The sequence below is a fragment of the Xiphophorus maculatus genome, chromosome 21, assembly GCF_002775205.1.
Source record: "Xiphophorus maculatus strain JP 163 A chromosome 21, X_maculatus-5.0-male, whole genome shotgun sequence".
Lineage (NCBI taxonomy): Eukaryota > Metazoa > Chordata > Actinopteri > Cyprinodontiformes > Poeciliidae > Xiphophorus > Xiphophorus maculatus.
Window position 1 is genome coordinate 10,720,969 of NC_036463.1, and position 15,255 is coordinate 10,736,223.

The window sequence follows — 15,255 nt, forward strand, 5'->3', positions numbered from 1 at the left end:
ATCACCATGGACTACATGGAGTAGAGATGAGACAGAGAGACCCTAATGATGCGTAAACATCCAGAGAGAGAGCGGGGGGAAGGAACCTCATCTAAAAAGCCCTGAGGGGAAGAAAACAGACACACAGCTCAGTTAGTTCGGTGGACTGGCTTAACTGGAGTGGTAGTCGTCAGTCCGCTTCCACTCTGCATGCCTGCTTGAAACCTAGAACAGACCTGTCACTTCCTAACGCTCAATAATTGCTTATGTCAAAATTTCCTTGAACGTGGGCATGAGACCCCGAGGGGGCTGAAGGGTGCTGCTGAGACTTGGTAAGCCCATGTGGACGTCTATTTCTTCAGCCCAACCCAGCGGGTGAAGAGGGGTCTCCTCGGTCGCCTGCTCCTCCTCTGCAGAAGAGCATCGCTCACTGCCACCTGGGGAAAGCAGGCGTCTCATTGGGGTCATGCCACCCCCTTTGCAATGTGAGTCAAAAGGAAATGGGCCTGAACATTGCACAGTATCCCCAGTATGAGCTCCATTAAACCAGGCATGATCTCTCTGGAATGGATGTCCATTATTAGGTAGAGCACAAGGACCATCCATTGAGGGGATAATCTCACTCTACCAGTGAACTTTTTTCACATTTGATGTAATTGCAACAAATGCCATAAGAAGCCATTGCTCTATCCATATAAAATTCAAATAATTGAATAATTTTCCATTTGTTTCGTACATATTTGCTCCCTTGTTCTCCTTGTTGTGGTTTTTCTCTCCCTCTCATCTCTAACGTTGCCCGGGATGCTTTGTGAGCACCTGCAGCGAGAAGCACAGAAAACAGGCTGGGACACCAGAGGACTCTCAGAACATGCGGTATCCCTGTTTTCCTCCACCTAGGGGCCCACTAATCCTCCGCCGGAGCCCATCATGCTCAACCTGATTGCATTACTCTTAAATGGCCTCAATCGATGTAATTGTGCCTTATTAAAGGCTGACAGAAAAGGAATAAAAAGGGTTAACTGAAAAAAGAAAGACAGTATCTTCTAAAGCAATATTTTGAATCCGACAGAGAGGAAAATATCATTTGCTTGCACTCAGGCTCTGCTGTAACTACAATGCACTGCTCTTGTCATCTGACGAAACAGCCTAATAAGCACAAGCACCCAGAAATAGACAAAAAGACATCCCACTCAGCCCCGGTTGCCTTCTCCTCTGCCTGTTTATGATGAACGGCTCCTCTTGGTGCAAGAGCGAAAGAGACAAGCCGGGCTGGCTGTCATGTCATAAAAGATGCAGTCGAAGAGAGCAGACATGATTTCATGGCTAATGATTCCCGCACTAATATCAGCGCGGGCTGCAGAGGGGATAACCAAGTTGAGCTGTCTTAGCTCAAATGATTCAATTAGGCCAGCTGTCCCTATTTGTCATGGCTCAACTGGCTGCTAGATTACCTTTCCAGAGTGCATACGTGCCTCTGCATTGAACTTACCAGCTCAACAGTTTCATAAAAAAAAAATATAAAAAAATAAATAGAGAGAGGATGAAATGAGCAGTGGAGAGGAAGAAGTGAAGGAAGGAATGCAGTAATAACCACTTTATCCACCTAAATGCTGCGACCAATTATGGAGATAAATGTGAGCTTTTGTTTGGAAGGGGATTCTTGAAGAAATCGAAGTGGAGCTTCAGGGCATGCTGGATTGAGCTGAGAGATGCTGTTCATTGAAACAGCATCTCTGAGAAACAACAAGGGAGACATCTACAGACACGTATTAGAGGTCAGAAGCTACAGACGGACACAATAAAGCAGGAAATGTTATTTTAAAAGTCTCCATTTATATTAAAACTGTAAGACTCATTTTAGTTTTGACCATATTAGATTTCTTTCCAATATTAAAAAACAAAATATATTAAGGAGATATCACAGTATCAAGTAATTCAATACATAAGTGTTTTATGGTATATAAAGTGATAAAGTTTGAAAAATGTACATTAAATAAATGAGTAAATAGCAGTGTATGTGTATATATTAATTATAAATGTAATTAAGTGATAAAAGTATCTGAATTATTCACAGATTCACTTAAATGTGAGTGTGTGTAAAGGGCAGGTGGGAGTAAATTTAGATTGAACATTTCTAGGTGAATATATTTCTAATATGACTGTTTGCACTAAGTTTACACAATATGTTGGTTGCAACTCAAGAAAAGAAAACACACCTGTCCATAATTCATGTGTATTTCAGAGAAATAACACAGAGAATAAATACTGAACACAAAGAAAGTTAGATACTAAGACACACAGAAAGTCAATAAACAATAACGTTAAATGTAAATGTTTGATGCAATATGGACATTAAAACTATACATATAAAACACGTTTAAAATTAATTTCACTTACTGTAAATAACTAAATAATCACTTAATGTGTCAGTAAATAATACAAATAAGAGATAAATACATGAAAATTGTCTTCAGTGAGTAAATAGGTAAATATATTTGTCTGTCTGTTCACCCTTTGTATTTACACATTTATTTTTACAGGGTTGTGGGGAAATATAGGTAAATATATAATTAAAATAAAATAAATATTACATTTAATTTAATATATATATACATATACTGTATATATATTTGTTTTTACCCCCCAAAAAATTATAATTACATTTGAATCCGTTGTAGTACTGTGCTGAAGTAAATAATGGATTTATTTCTATGCTTTACCCATCAGCGTCAATGAGTGGGGACAAAGGAACTATAAAATAATCAAATACTATCACATTCAGAACATATCATAAATTCAAAAAGTCAAAAAATGATCTCATATTTCATAATTAATTATTCAAAAATACAATCACAAATGACACATTTAAATATCTATGGATATATTTATGTATTTTCTCCTGTAGGAGTTATGACATGTTGCATTATTATTTTATTTGGGCTCTTTTAACTTACCATATATTTGGTCAGAAATTTTTCTCCAGTCTTATTTTTCTGGGTTGAGCCTCAAGTAGATTTGTGTTAAATACTAAATTCAAGGAAGCATTAGAGTCATTAGTGCTGACTGAGCTGATGACTCAGAGGGTGCGACATCCTCTTCCTCTCACTGTAACATAGTTAAATGTAAATTTGTGTCACCTAACCTCATCAGACGTAATTAACACAATTGTCAGTTTTGGGTCAGGGGATTGAAGACAACGATCAGCGAAGAAAAACCCTAAGATATCTCATTTATTAACAGCAATTAGTTGTGTTAAAGGTATTAATGCTGTCACTTTTGCCTTAATTTGACACCTACTGTATAAAGCACGAGAGGCCGACCGCATCGCTGCTCCACAACGAGAGGAATGTGAGATAGGACTCCATTAGACATGCCTCTTTACAGCTCACTTAAAAAGAAAACATCCCATTAAAAGCGGGGACATCCCAAGCATTGTGAAGTGCGCTCACTGCTCATGTGACCATGAAAGCACAAATAATGTTCATGACTAAACAGCGGCGCTTCACTGTTCTGCACAGAAAGCAACATGGATGTGAGAAATAAACAAGTCTAACCTTGCAGAGACAACTTTGCAGCGCCATGGACAATGTTCCTCCAGAATGCTCTGGATGATCCGATGACAACACACTGGAGGTAAAGAGGGAACACAACAGCTTTTTGTTTCTTGTGGGTAAAAATTCAAAGAAACACGTGAAACAACTAGACAATTGCTTGCTCCAACTAACTTATTCAAATTTAAGTTGACAAAACTTGGTAACACATTATTTGAAGGGGTGTGCATAAGACTGACATGACACTGTCATAAACATGACATAGCAATGGTCATGAAAATGAAAGAGTCTTCATGAATGTTTAGGACTGTTGTCATGAAGTGTCACTTGGTAAATCATGACACTTTTAATGCAAATTTGCTCTAAAAGTTGAATTAAAAGTCCATTAAAAGTGTAAGTTTTGATTTATTTGGTCATAAATGATCATTTTAATGCAAAGTTCTATTAAAATGTGCATAAAAAGTAAATAAAAAAAGAGTAAACTTTTCATGGAAGGTGTTATGTAATGCTTTTGACACTGTCTTGTCAGTCTTATGCATACCCCTTCAAATAAAGCGTTACCCAAAACTATAATGTGAATTATTTCTTTCTTAAAAGTGAATCTTAATTTTTCCACTGATAAATCTCTGTTTCTCTTTTTATAGGAGAACGATTTAAGCTTATACAATATACAAAAAGAGAATCTGTAATCACCAGATTTCAAGTTTAGGTCTAGATTTACGTGGGCCATTGTAACACATGAATATATTTACTATGAAGAATTACAAAGTGCTTGTTAGGATTGTTGTTGAATTGACATATCAACAGATTCTTTGACCTGAGCTCTGGATCTGTGCAGCTCCTCCAGAGATACCATCAGCCTGCTGGCAGCTTCTCTGATTCAGAACTACAATGCCTTTTTAAATAAATCAACGCCTCAAAGCTTGGGACCTTAAATTGGTATAAAATTGTTTCCTTAAATTGTCTGTATACAGTTTACTGGGCAGTAATGGAAGGATTCCAGTTTGTTAGCAGAATCACTTTGTGCAAACCAGAACGAGGACATCCTCATCCCTGAGCCGTCACAGCTCCGACTGGAATCAGCCTTATTACAGTGATTGAGAGGACGAGCTTCAATCCACAGGGACCGGAAAGGACGGCTCTCAAAGAACCGAGTCAACACATTTGTCTTCATTATTTCAATTTTTCTCCCTTTTTGTCAGTTTGTTCATCAACAGAAGAGACAAAACAACATGATATTGATTGATATTGTAAGCATAACTTCTCTGTGTTGTTAGCGCCCAATAATCTCTTGGGTTATGTTGTGGTTGGATTTTTTTCATCAACAAAATGGAAATACAACAAGTTTAAAGCACTTTTTTTGTGAAATTCTGACATTTATTGTAATTTGGGACTATATAAACTATCAAGTAGAGATCACTTATGTGTTATCGCATCTCATTATGAATATATGAGTTCCTCATAGGTTTGATAGAGACCATTAGTGAACAAAAACAGCCTCATGATGAACAAGGAACATATTGGACAGGTCAGGAATAACGTTTTGTAGAAGCTGATAGGTTAAGTCACGAAAGCAAATTAAAAGTTTTGAATGTCAGAGGGAGAACTGTTTGATCCATTCAAACATGGAAAAAGTATGGGACAACTACAAATCCACCAAAATATGACCGTCCATGTAAACTAAAAGGCAAAGCCAGCATTATTCAATGAGATGATTTAGACCCATGGCAACTCTGTTTGTAGTACCATGCTGTGGGCATACTTCTTTTTTTACAGAAACTGTGGCTTGTAAGAGTTAATGGGAGCAAGAAGCAGGTCAAGTCTTGGAAGAAAACCTGGTTGAGGCTGCAGAAAACATTTACATGCAACACTCCTAAAAAATAGAACCAAAGCAACAGTGAAATAGTTTAGATAAAGTCCATCCCTAAATCCAATTGGAATTTCTCATCAAGATGTCGATCTCCAGCCAAACTGACTGAGCTTGAACTGGGATGAATTTTCAGTTTTAAGGTAATTTCAATAAAAGAAAGATAATTTCTATAAAGCATTGAAGAGGAAGAAATTGCATCAGCACATCCCATTTTTCTGATTTTTATTAGTAAATAATGTTAAGCTATTTTCATTTGGATCTCTATTGCTTTATGAAATAAGTGACAATAAAATAAATTAGATTTTATGACTGAAATATGACTAAATTTTAAAAAATGACTATAAACATGGTTACATTACACTGTAGTGAATGAATCACTGACTAGTGGACCATTTGAAACAATTTCAGACACATTTTTAACAATATAATCCTTTGAAAAAGAGGAACCTGTATCTAAAATGAATGATTTTTGATTATTTAGCCATATGCTGTCAGCATGCTAATTTTCTGCAGAGCTCTTTACCACTTGGAACCAATAATGACTAACACACACAGAGCCTGGGAACACTGAACGTCATAGCTGCCTTATCTTTAGAGATGGAGCGAGGTGTCAATGACACTTCTGCTGAATGCAGGCAGCAGCTGAGGTGTGAGATGTCCTGGCACACAGTCCGCGCTTGCTGGCTAGCCTCACAAAAAAAAAGGAAAAAAAAAAGAAATCTCACTGCAACTTTACATTGGTTTTGCATAAAATTTATGTTTTAGAATTCCTGCATTTTTTATTTCTGTAAAAAAAAAAAACTTGAATGTACAAAATTTAAAGGCTACTTTTATGATGAAAGAAATGAGATTTCCAGTAAGCAAAGGGAAACTTCCCTTCTGGTTTAGAAAGAACACAATTTTAAGCCTTTAGATGGAAAATTGTCTCACCCTGATCATTAATCATCAGCATATTTACGCAAAATAGTGTGAAACTTTCAACCATACAAAACAACATATAATATTGCTGCCTTTGGCAAATAAAAAAAGCCTCATGTTGCTACCGAGTGTAATATACTGACGTTTGGTAAAAGTTACATACTTTTTTAAAATACTTTTCATTGCAAATGAAGCCTCAGGATGAAGAGTCAAGAATGACTCAATATGGAGATATTTTCCCAACTGCAATGATATGAAACAGGCTTTAAAGCAAAATCCATTTATTATTAATTCAGAGATATTTTGATGTAAAATTTAGGACTGGATTATCCTTCAATTTTTGGGGTCGTACTTCCATCGAGCCAGAGTTTACGACATTATTTAACGCATCCTAAGCCACAAGTTTCAAGGTTTTACTTTGCTTTTCCAGCAAACTCTGACCTTATCAGAGCTCTGCTCAGATAAGACCAAATAAAATGTTTTGACATATAAAGATGGTGCTATTTTAGGAAGACTGTACATTACTCTTAACACACCATCCCAAAGGTGAAATATGGTGATGGCAGCATCATACTGGGGCGATTCCAGGGAAGCTGGTCAGAGTTGATGGGAAGATGAATGGTGATACTGGTTGAGAGAGGAAGAACACAACCTAAAACACAAAGCCAAAAATACAACAGAATGGTTAAGATCAAAACATACTAATGTGGTTGAATGGCCTAGTTAAAGTCCAGGCTTATTTCACTCATAACAAGACATTTTTCCCATGTTATAAGTGAAATAATGTGCCAATGGAACTAATACTGTTTCATCAATATTAATATTTTCTCATAACAAGCTTGTTTTTCTTGCTGATAAGTTACTTGTAAGTTAGTTTTGTCTTATTTCAAGTGTACTAACACGTATCCACTAAAAACTGGAGCAAAATACTTAGCAAGATTTTATGTTTTTGCAACATAAATTCAATCCCAACTAATCCTCTGCTGCTTTGCATTGGTCTTTCACATGCAATTTAAATAAAATACACTGTAGTTTGTAGTCGTAGCAAACCAAAATGTGTAAAGGTACAACAGGTGTAAATATAAGGCTCTTTACATCTTAAGTTTCGTCTGGGTTTCATCCTCTTTGGCTGCTCTCATAAAACCCGTCTCTAAGGGACCCCGTTATCTTCAGAGCAGACAGCGAGCTCATAGAAAACCTCTTCGCCACTCCTTCATGAATACCTGCGATATGCAGGGCTGCAGTGCGTCCCGGGTGCCGCCGGGGCCATGCCAGAACCCCAATTTGGACGCCGTCCAACTCCTCATTGGAAAGTAATGGTTTTCACTGAACTGAGTTATGACCAGCTGTTTGCAGACAGTCTGTGACATACTGATGGAGCAGAACACCGTATGCTGCTTTCCAAATCAAATGATACAAGGAGTGTGACAGTGTGGAGAAACATCTGTCATTAGCAATTTTCAGCACGCTCCACTAATTCTGGACAAAATACAGCTAATGAAGTTACTGCAGGAAACTTCAAATATCGTCGGCGAGAAGACACAGGGAAGAAACCGGTGCTCCGCAAAGCTTGTAATCCGCTTCATTTGCTGTGAGAAAAATACAGATGGAGGAGGGTAATTGTTTTTGATCATGGCATTTCAAAATGCAAATGTTCTTCTTTAATCCTGGAACAACAACAAAAAAAGGAAATCAAGGACAAGAGGGTGGCTGCCTCTTTTTTATTGATGTCCCATCCCTTGTGGCACTTCATAGATGGACGGGGGAACTCAAAGGCTTTAAAAGGTCTAGATACCAGATTCACTCACCATATATACAAGAGTTTGTTCTGTTATCTACAAAACAAACTCCTCTGACAAGAAGATCTGATTCCATTCAAGTTATTGCATGAGTTAATTCCTCGGTAAGTTTAAACCAGTGAGGCCAGTGGGCCATTTGATGGACAGTTTTGTTTTTAAATTTATGTTAATATTTTCACTTAGAAAATAAAATTATCCTAAAATGTAAAAAATATGTACAAGACAAGCAAATTATTTGTCATTAACCAAGTGTTTTGCTCTCACTTTAAGTGAGCATAACAGAGCAGCTTCTGCTCAAAGCACCCTTTAATTAAATTTGACAAAATGGAGCCCTTTTATAGAAAAATGACTCAGATCCACTTGTTTATATATTATTTATACTTTTTATCTTCGTGTAAAACAACATGCCTCGATTCCCTGTCACTTTGCTGCTGTGACACCTCAATTTCCCCACCGTGGGACAATAAACAATATTTCTATATTTTTTTTATTGTTGAAAAGGATAGAGTAAACAGATTTTCCATCCCAAGATAAAATAATGGAAGATATTTCTCTTAATAAGGCCAGATGTTCAAATCAATGATGATGTACGGACCTCTTTTTGGCTGCTTAGTTTATTTTTGAGGTGGTAAAAATAATCATTTCACTAGAAACTTATTTTTGCGTACTTTCAACCCAATTTGTTTAGTCAACATGGTAAAAGTTTGGACATCACTGGTTTAAATCTTCAAATCAAAAAGATAAAAGATGAACAGTGAATGTTATCAGCAACATGTTCCGCTAATGTGGTTAGTAACTACTAAGTATTATTCCATATTTAAAAGCAAAATGGCCACTGTTCAGATGGCAGTGGTGTAAGGGATTGACGACGATCGAAGCAGGTGGTTGAGATGTAGAGAATAAGTCTACCACTAACAATATTCATTTGGCTCCTCTCACTTTGTAGTTTGCCATTTTCCTCGATTTATGCAGCCTTTGCAGCGAGGATGAGAGGGCTTGTGACAGGCAGCTCTGCTGAAAGTGGTCCTCTCCTGCGGAACAGTTGTTGCTGTGAGAAGTGTTGGAGACGGGTGGGCGTCTGGACCCGAGTACGGCTGCTCAAACATGAGGCCTGTGTCTATCTGGCAGCCGTCTCCCGGCGGCAGAAGGGCTATAAACCCGGCTGTGTTAATTCTGCCGTAATTATCGTGGGTGCCACATGTTAGGCAGGATGTCCTACCACTGCAGATCCACTCAGAAGTTTGCAGTGAAATCCTTCCACGCTTGCCGCTTAAAGCTGTGGCAGACGAGCTGATACGGACGGGGGGGTTGACAGTTGGCCGCTGCGATTAGGATGGGATGCTCCTGGAGCCCTGCCCTGCGTCTCATTTCCTGTCGTGGCCCTTTGTAATGATATGTTTTATGCTGTGATGTTGGGGGAAACTGACTTGCTCTGAGATGACAATAATCACCCCTAATGTCTCGAGGGGAGGGGGAGGACTCTCTCTACAGAGGACATTGATCATAAATATGCAAATTTCCTTCACAGGTCGACTCTCATAAAAAAAACCCCAAAAAACAAAAACACGCTCTTTCTTAGTGTTTTCGATAGCAGTCGGATATTGACCCAACATTCCAGCCTTTTGTTGCTTTATGCCACTATCATGGCTCCTCTCCTCCGCGTCATCTTGAGTCCTCTCATCCCCACAAGCGGCTCTTGTCAGTTCGCCTGCGTCGTGCTTTGGCAGAGCTGCGCGGTTTAGCACCCTGAGAAATCACACGCTCTCTGGCCGTCAGTGAGAAAGGCTTTGTGTGTCTCTCCCATCTTGACCTTCTCCCACTCCTGCACTCCTGTCATCCATCTGTCAGAGAATGCTTCCTTCCCGTTGTCCTGCGATTCTGACAAGATCACCCGCATGCGCCGCTCTTGTTGGACAGCGATTGTTCGCAAAGCTGCGAAGTAATCAGATTATTAGCACTCCCCATATCTGCGCCTTGGAAAATTATTCAAACCTCTTCCATTGTCACTTGCGAACGCAATTTCCAATTTTCTGAATATGGAATTTTGTGAGATAAACCAACACAAGGTGATGCAGAATTGTGAAGTAGAACAAATAATGATCGTTTTTCAATTTCTTTTATTATTTAAAAAAAAAAAAAAAATCAAGATGAAATGTGGCATGGCGGTGGCAGTATCATGCTACTGGGGTTGCTTTTTCTTAGCAGGCATATTCTGAAAATTGGGCCTTTATTTAACTGTGGTAAAAACAAAACAAAACCATAAGAATAGATATTTGCAATTTACAACAAGTCATGTAGGGAACACAGCAAACATGTGGGACAAGGTCAGATTAGGTCAAATGTAATTTTTTGTATTAAATGCTAAACTCTTGTGAAAACAAACCCCACATATCTAACGGAGCTCATCATCCCTGCTGTGAAACATGGTGGTGGCAGCATTGTGCTGTGGGGAGACTTTTCTTCAGCAGGGAAGGATCAGCTGGTTAGCGTTGATAGAAAAGTGCAATTAAATATAGAAATATCCTGAATTGTGGGGTGGGCTAGAAATGTACGCCACACTTTTCAGATGATTACTTATAAGAAATATTTATTTTTTCTTATATTTCCAAATCATACACTTGTTTGTCATAAAATCTAATAAAATTGTCACAAAATGCCTTGCAAGATACTTTTGAACATCAGATTGCACAGAGTGTTAACTAGGACTGTTGACTAGCAAACAGTCTTATTATCTGTGATTGTAAATCATTAGAACCTCTCACTGTGCTAATCAGTATTAATGCACCAACCTGTTTCCAGTGGTCTATGCAGTCTGAGTGTGGCTGTGACATCTAGACATGTCTGTCAGGTCAGCACATGTCTCCCTGCCTACATCTGCTGAAGTTGATTTGCAAGCATAGTGCCTGATTATAGGATGGATGACAGTCAAATTTTATCAAAATTAAGGCACAATTAAACATTTCATCTCCTCTAATTACTAGCCGTAGATTTGGCGAGATGACCGTGTGCTGTAGGAAATCAGCAACCATAACACATTTTAATGGGGCACAGCTGTCTTACAGCTTGGTAATATTTGCGCAGCACACCAGAACTGTAATTTATGAGACATAAAGATGGGGAGAAAATATGCATTTGATTTGGTGCCAGATCAGATTTTGACTTTCTGTTGCTCAGTGAGGTCTGAATTTTCCTTTCTGCATCAACATAAAGCAGGGAAACGATAGTGTTTAAGTGTTTGTGATAAAATTAAACGAGGTTGTTCTTTGTGATTTTGCATTCATAACATTTAGATTGCTTTAAAAAGCTCAAGGTTGCTGCTTTTTTTAATTTTTGAGCATGCAGACTGGGCAGTCTTGGTGGGTTCATGCTAAAGTAATCAGCCCCAGTGTCCCTGTCTGCCAAGGAATAAGCCTGGGAATTTCACCAAAATGTGGGAACAGCTTGGGAACAGATTGATGCAGAGGGGTGAAAAAGGCTGAGAGCAAGTGTGCGTACTGAATTTGTGGGTATGTGTGGATTTGCTCCCTGAGCCAATGCCAACGCAAACAAGAGGAAGCTTTTTCTAAGGAACTCAGATCTGCTGTTCTCCAATGGTGTGTCTTCACTAGTGTCTAAAAAAGATTCCTCCGTTACATAGTCGTTTGGCCACCAAATCTTCTACAAAACACAGGCAGTATATTTGAGAAGCATCATTTTTTTAAAATAACTGGGTCTCTCTCAGTCTGAAATTAGACGTTTGTGTCTAAAAACACTTCAACAGGTCCTGCAGGGAACAAATGTTGCTGCAGTTACCTTTTCCTCCTTGACTGCTGTTGCTTCTTTATAATTTTTATATCCTCTGCATAAAGAGTCCAATTAATATGTCCAAATAGCAACTGTTATGGACTCATAGAACGATTGGTACTTGTCTGAGAACCTTCATTTACCAACTTATTTCAACACTGAGGACATTTGTTTTCACTGAATCCCAGTGCAGTTCATGTTCACTCCTAAAAGTAGTACTCTTACTAACAATATTGCTCTTTTAAAACTTTACCGAACTGATTGTCAAACCAAAGTTAGCGTTAGAAATAGACAACCTGACTAAATACAAAATGCATAGTTTTCAAGTCATGATTTAATTTGTTAAGTGAATAAAACAAACAAAACCAACTTCTTCCTATGTGAGAAAATAATCAACTTCCTTGTTCAATTATCATCAGTTGTAATTTATCTCTTTGTCCAATTTTACATGAACTAAAATCCAAATGACATTACTGTGTGTTCAGTATAAACAGACTCTTCACGCTCACATTTGATTGGAAAACCAAAGACTCATTGTCACTGAAGGGGTTTTCTTGTCCACTGGGATTAGACCAGCAGCACTGGTCTGTACGTTTACCAAATCAAACCATTTTTTAAATCTGGGTGATAAACTTTCTGCTGAACCTTTATATTCAGAAAAATTTTGACTACTGTCAAAGAAAATTCTGTTTTTGGGACTGACACGCTGTGTCCCTTGCTTCTGGGGACCAGGCGGTGATTGAGAAAGAGCTCGGCTGGACTTTGCTGGCATGCTGCAGGCTGTGTTGAGTCGCAGCTCGCAGAGGTTAATTTAACTGCTGTTTCGTGGGTTAAAACCATCAGCGGGTGATAGGATGGCAAGGGTCAACTGCTTGTGGCACTTCCCAACGATACCCGACTGATATGAACTTGGGTCCTGTTCAGGTGCTGCTTAGAACAGCCCAGCAACCCTAAAGGCTCAGTTGACCTTCTTTGATGATCAGATACACATTTCTCTTATCAGCTTTTTGTAACTATGCAGCTTGTGTTTTGCCATATTTTGTGATAAATGCAATAAGATAAACCAGTGTGTTAAGCATTTTGCATACACCCATCATCACTGATTGCCATTAAATGGAAGCTTTTCAGAATTTAATGTAGATATGCAAAGTATACACATCCTGTTCAGGCATATTTGGCTTTGAGTACCATATCCTGCTGAATGACTCAATTTCATACAAGATGATGCGTGTTGATATGAGGTTAAGTTGAAGAATTTGGAGCTTGTCCTTCATACTCGACACTATGTTTGATAGTTTTTAAAATGTTTTTAAGTTTGAAGGCTTTCCCTCAAAATTTCCCGATATATTTCTTCTCTTTAGAGCAAAAGAGCTGAGTCTTGGTCTCCTCAGACCATAAATGACCACAATTTAAAATGAGTTCAAAGGTGTTGATTTTAAAGGAGACACTTCTGCCTTGTTACTGACCTCTCAGTTCATGTTGATGTGGAAAGTCCCTTTGGTGTCTTAGTATCGTCTGGTTTAGGATTGGTTTGAGCCTTGGACTCTAAAGGACATGACTTTGGATAAGCTGACAAATTTACTTTCATCTGAGCATCACAGCTTGGGTGAGATGATTGAAACTTAAACACAAACAAGATAATAATCTAAAACTTATCAAAACTTTTCTTTTGAAAAGAATAAAGTAGGCTAACATTAAGCTTCTGGAAAGACCCTCATCTCAATGTTACTGAATATTTATGGAGCGTGTTTAAATGGTGTCCAGGTGTCATTAAACCAACCATTAAATTTAGGATTGCGCTATCAAATAAACCAGATGATGAATCAGGGATTGTACTAATAACATATTTTAAGGTTTCCGTTCCTCTGACTGACCAAAGTCATGGTGCAGTCTACGGACACAAAGCGTATTTCTGCTTTGCTCGGAGCAAAAATATGACCACAGGCTGGCAAACAGTATGTCAGTTTGTGCAGCGTGTAGGAGACTGACGAGGGGGCTTACCCTCACAGAAAGCCGGCTGTTGTCCTAAAAGTGCAACACGCTGCTGTATTGCCTGAGGGAAGAAAATCAGGGACAGCAAAGGACAATAGAGCACGCGGTTAATGTCCATCCCTGTTTAATAAACAAATAACTATTTAACAAAATTTTAGTTCTCACACAAAAGAATATTTTTTTTTAGATTGCATCTGTGAAGACTTTGAGAAGTTTTTTATGGAGCTGAGTACTTCTTCACATTAGATCATGTTTTCGCTTGAATGGTGGATCTTTGCTGAGGCATTTCAAACATTGGATTAGATGTAATTGAGAGAAATTAAACTAATCTGTGAGCAGTTAAGCCTTTAATGCCACATTGCGCACTAAAATGCTTTTTGTTATCTTGGAGCAACTGAAATTTGAAGATGTTAGTAATGCTCATTAAGACATCGATTAAACCATGTAGCAGTAAAATCCCCCAGTTTACTAAACAGTGAATACCATTAAAGTATATGAACTTTGGGCCTCCACAGGAGCATAACAAATGCATATTAACGTCACACATGTCGGTTTTAAATCCTGAACATACTTCTTACCCTCCTGGTCATGCTGTACATATGTCGGGTATTGGGACAGCAGCCTCCTGCCAGAGTCTCATACCAGGCCTGATCTTTGTGAATCACAGTCACACATGAATGGACATTTGTGCACTCTAACACAGTTGTGCAGCAAAGTGCGCTCAGTGCCTGATGATGATTTCCAGAGATAGACATGGAAGAGTGGAAGATGGATCTGCTTCATTGCCCAACAGAAATAATACATCAGGTAGCCCACCATAAAGAGTGTCAAGACATTGTAGACTTGCCAGTATTACTTCTATTTGCTAAATACCACAATAATGATAGAGAGAATACGCTATAGATTTATCTATTGATGTCTTGAATATCAGAAGTTTACATGCAGAATGATTTCTACAGGTTGTAGGTTCATTTCCAGCTTCCTGTCATGTCTTGTTTGACACGATGGGAATGTGAAAAGAAAGGAAGAGAGTTCTGGAGTCTGGTTCATTCTTGGGAACAATTTTCAGATGCTTGAAGGTGTGGCATTCATCTGTTCAAACAATTATCTGCAAGCATAGACATGTCCAATCATCATACCGCTCAGGAAGGAGACAAATTCTGTGTCCCAGAGATGAACGAGTTTTGGTTGGAAGTGTGCAAATCAACAGAAGAACCTTTACATCCTGCAACAGCATGGACCGAAAGGCCACGCAGTGAAGAAGATGCCACTTGTAACCCGCAATTAGTAAAGGACTTTTATTTTTACGGGCCCACTTCCTGTGTTGCCCCAAACTCTGCTAACTTATTTAAAGCCACGCCTC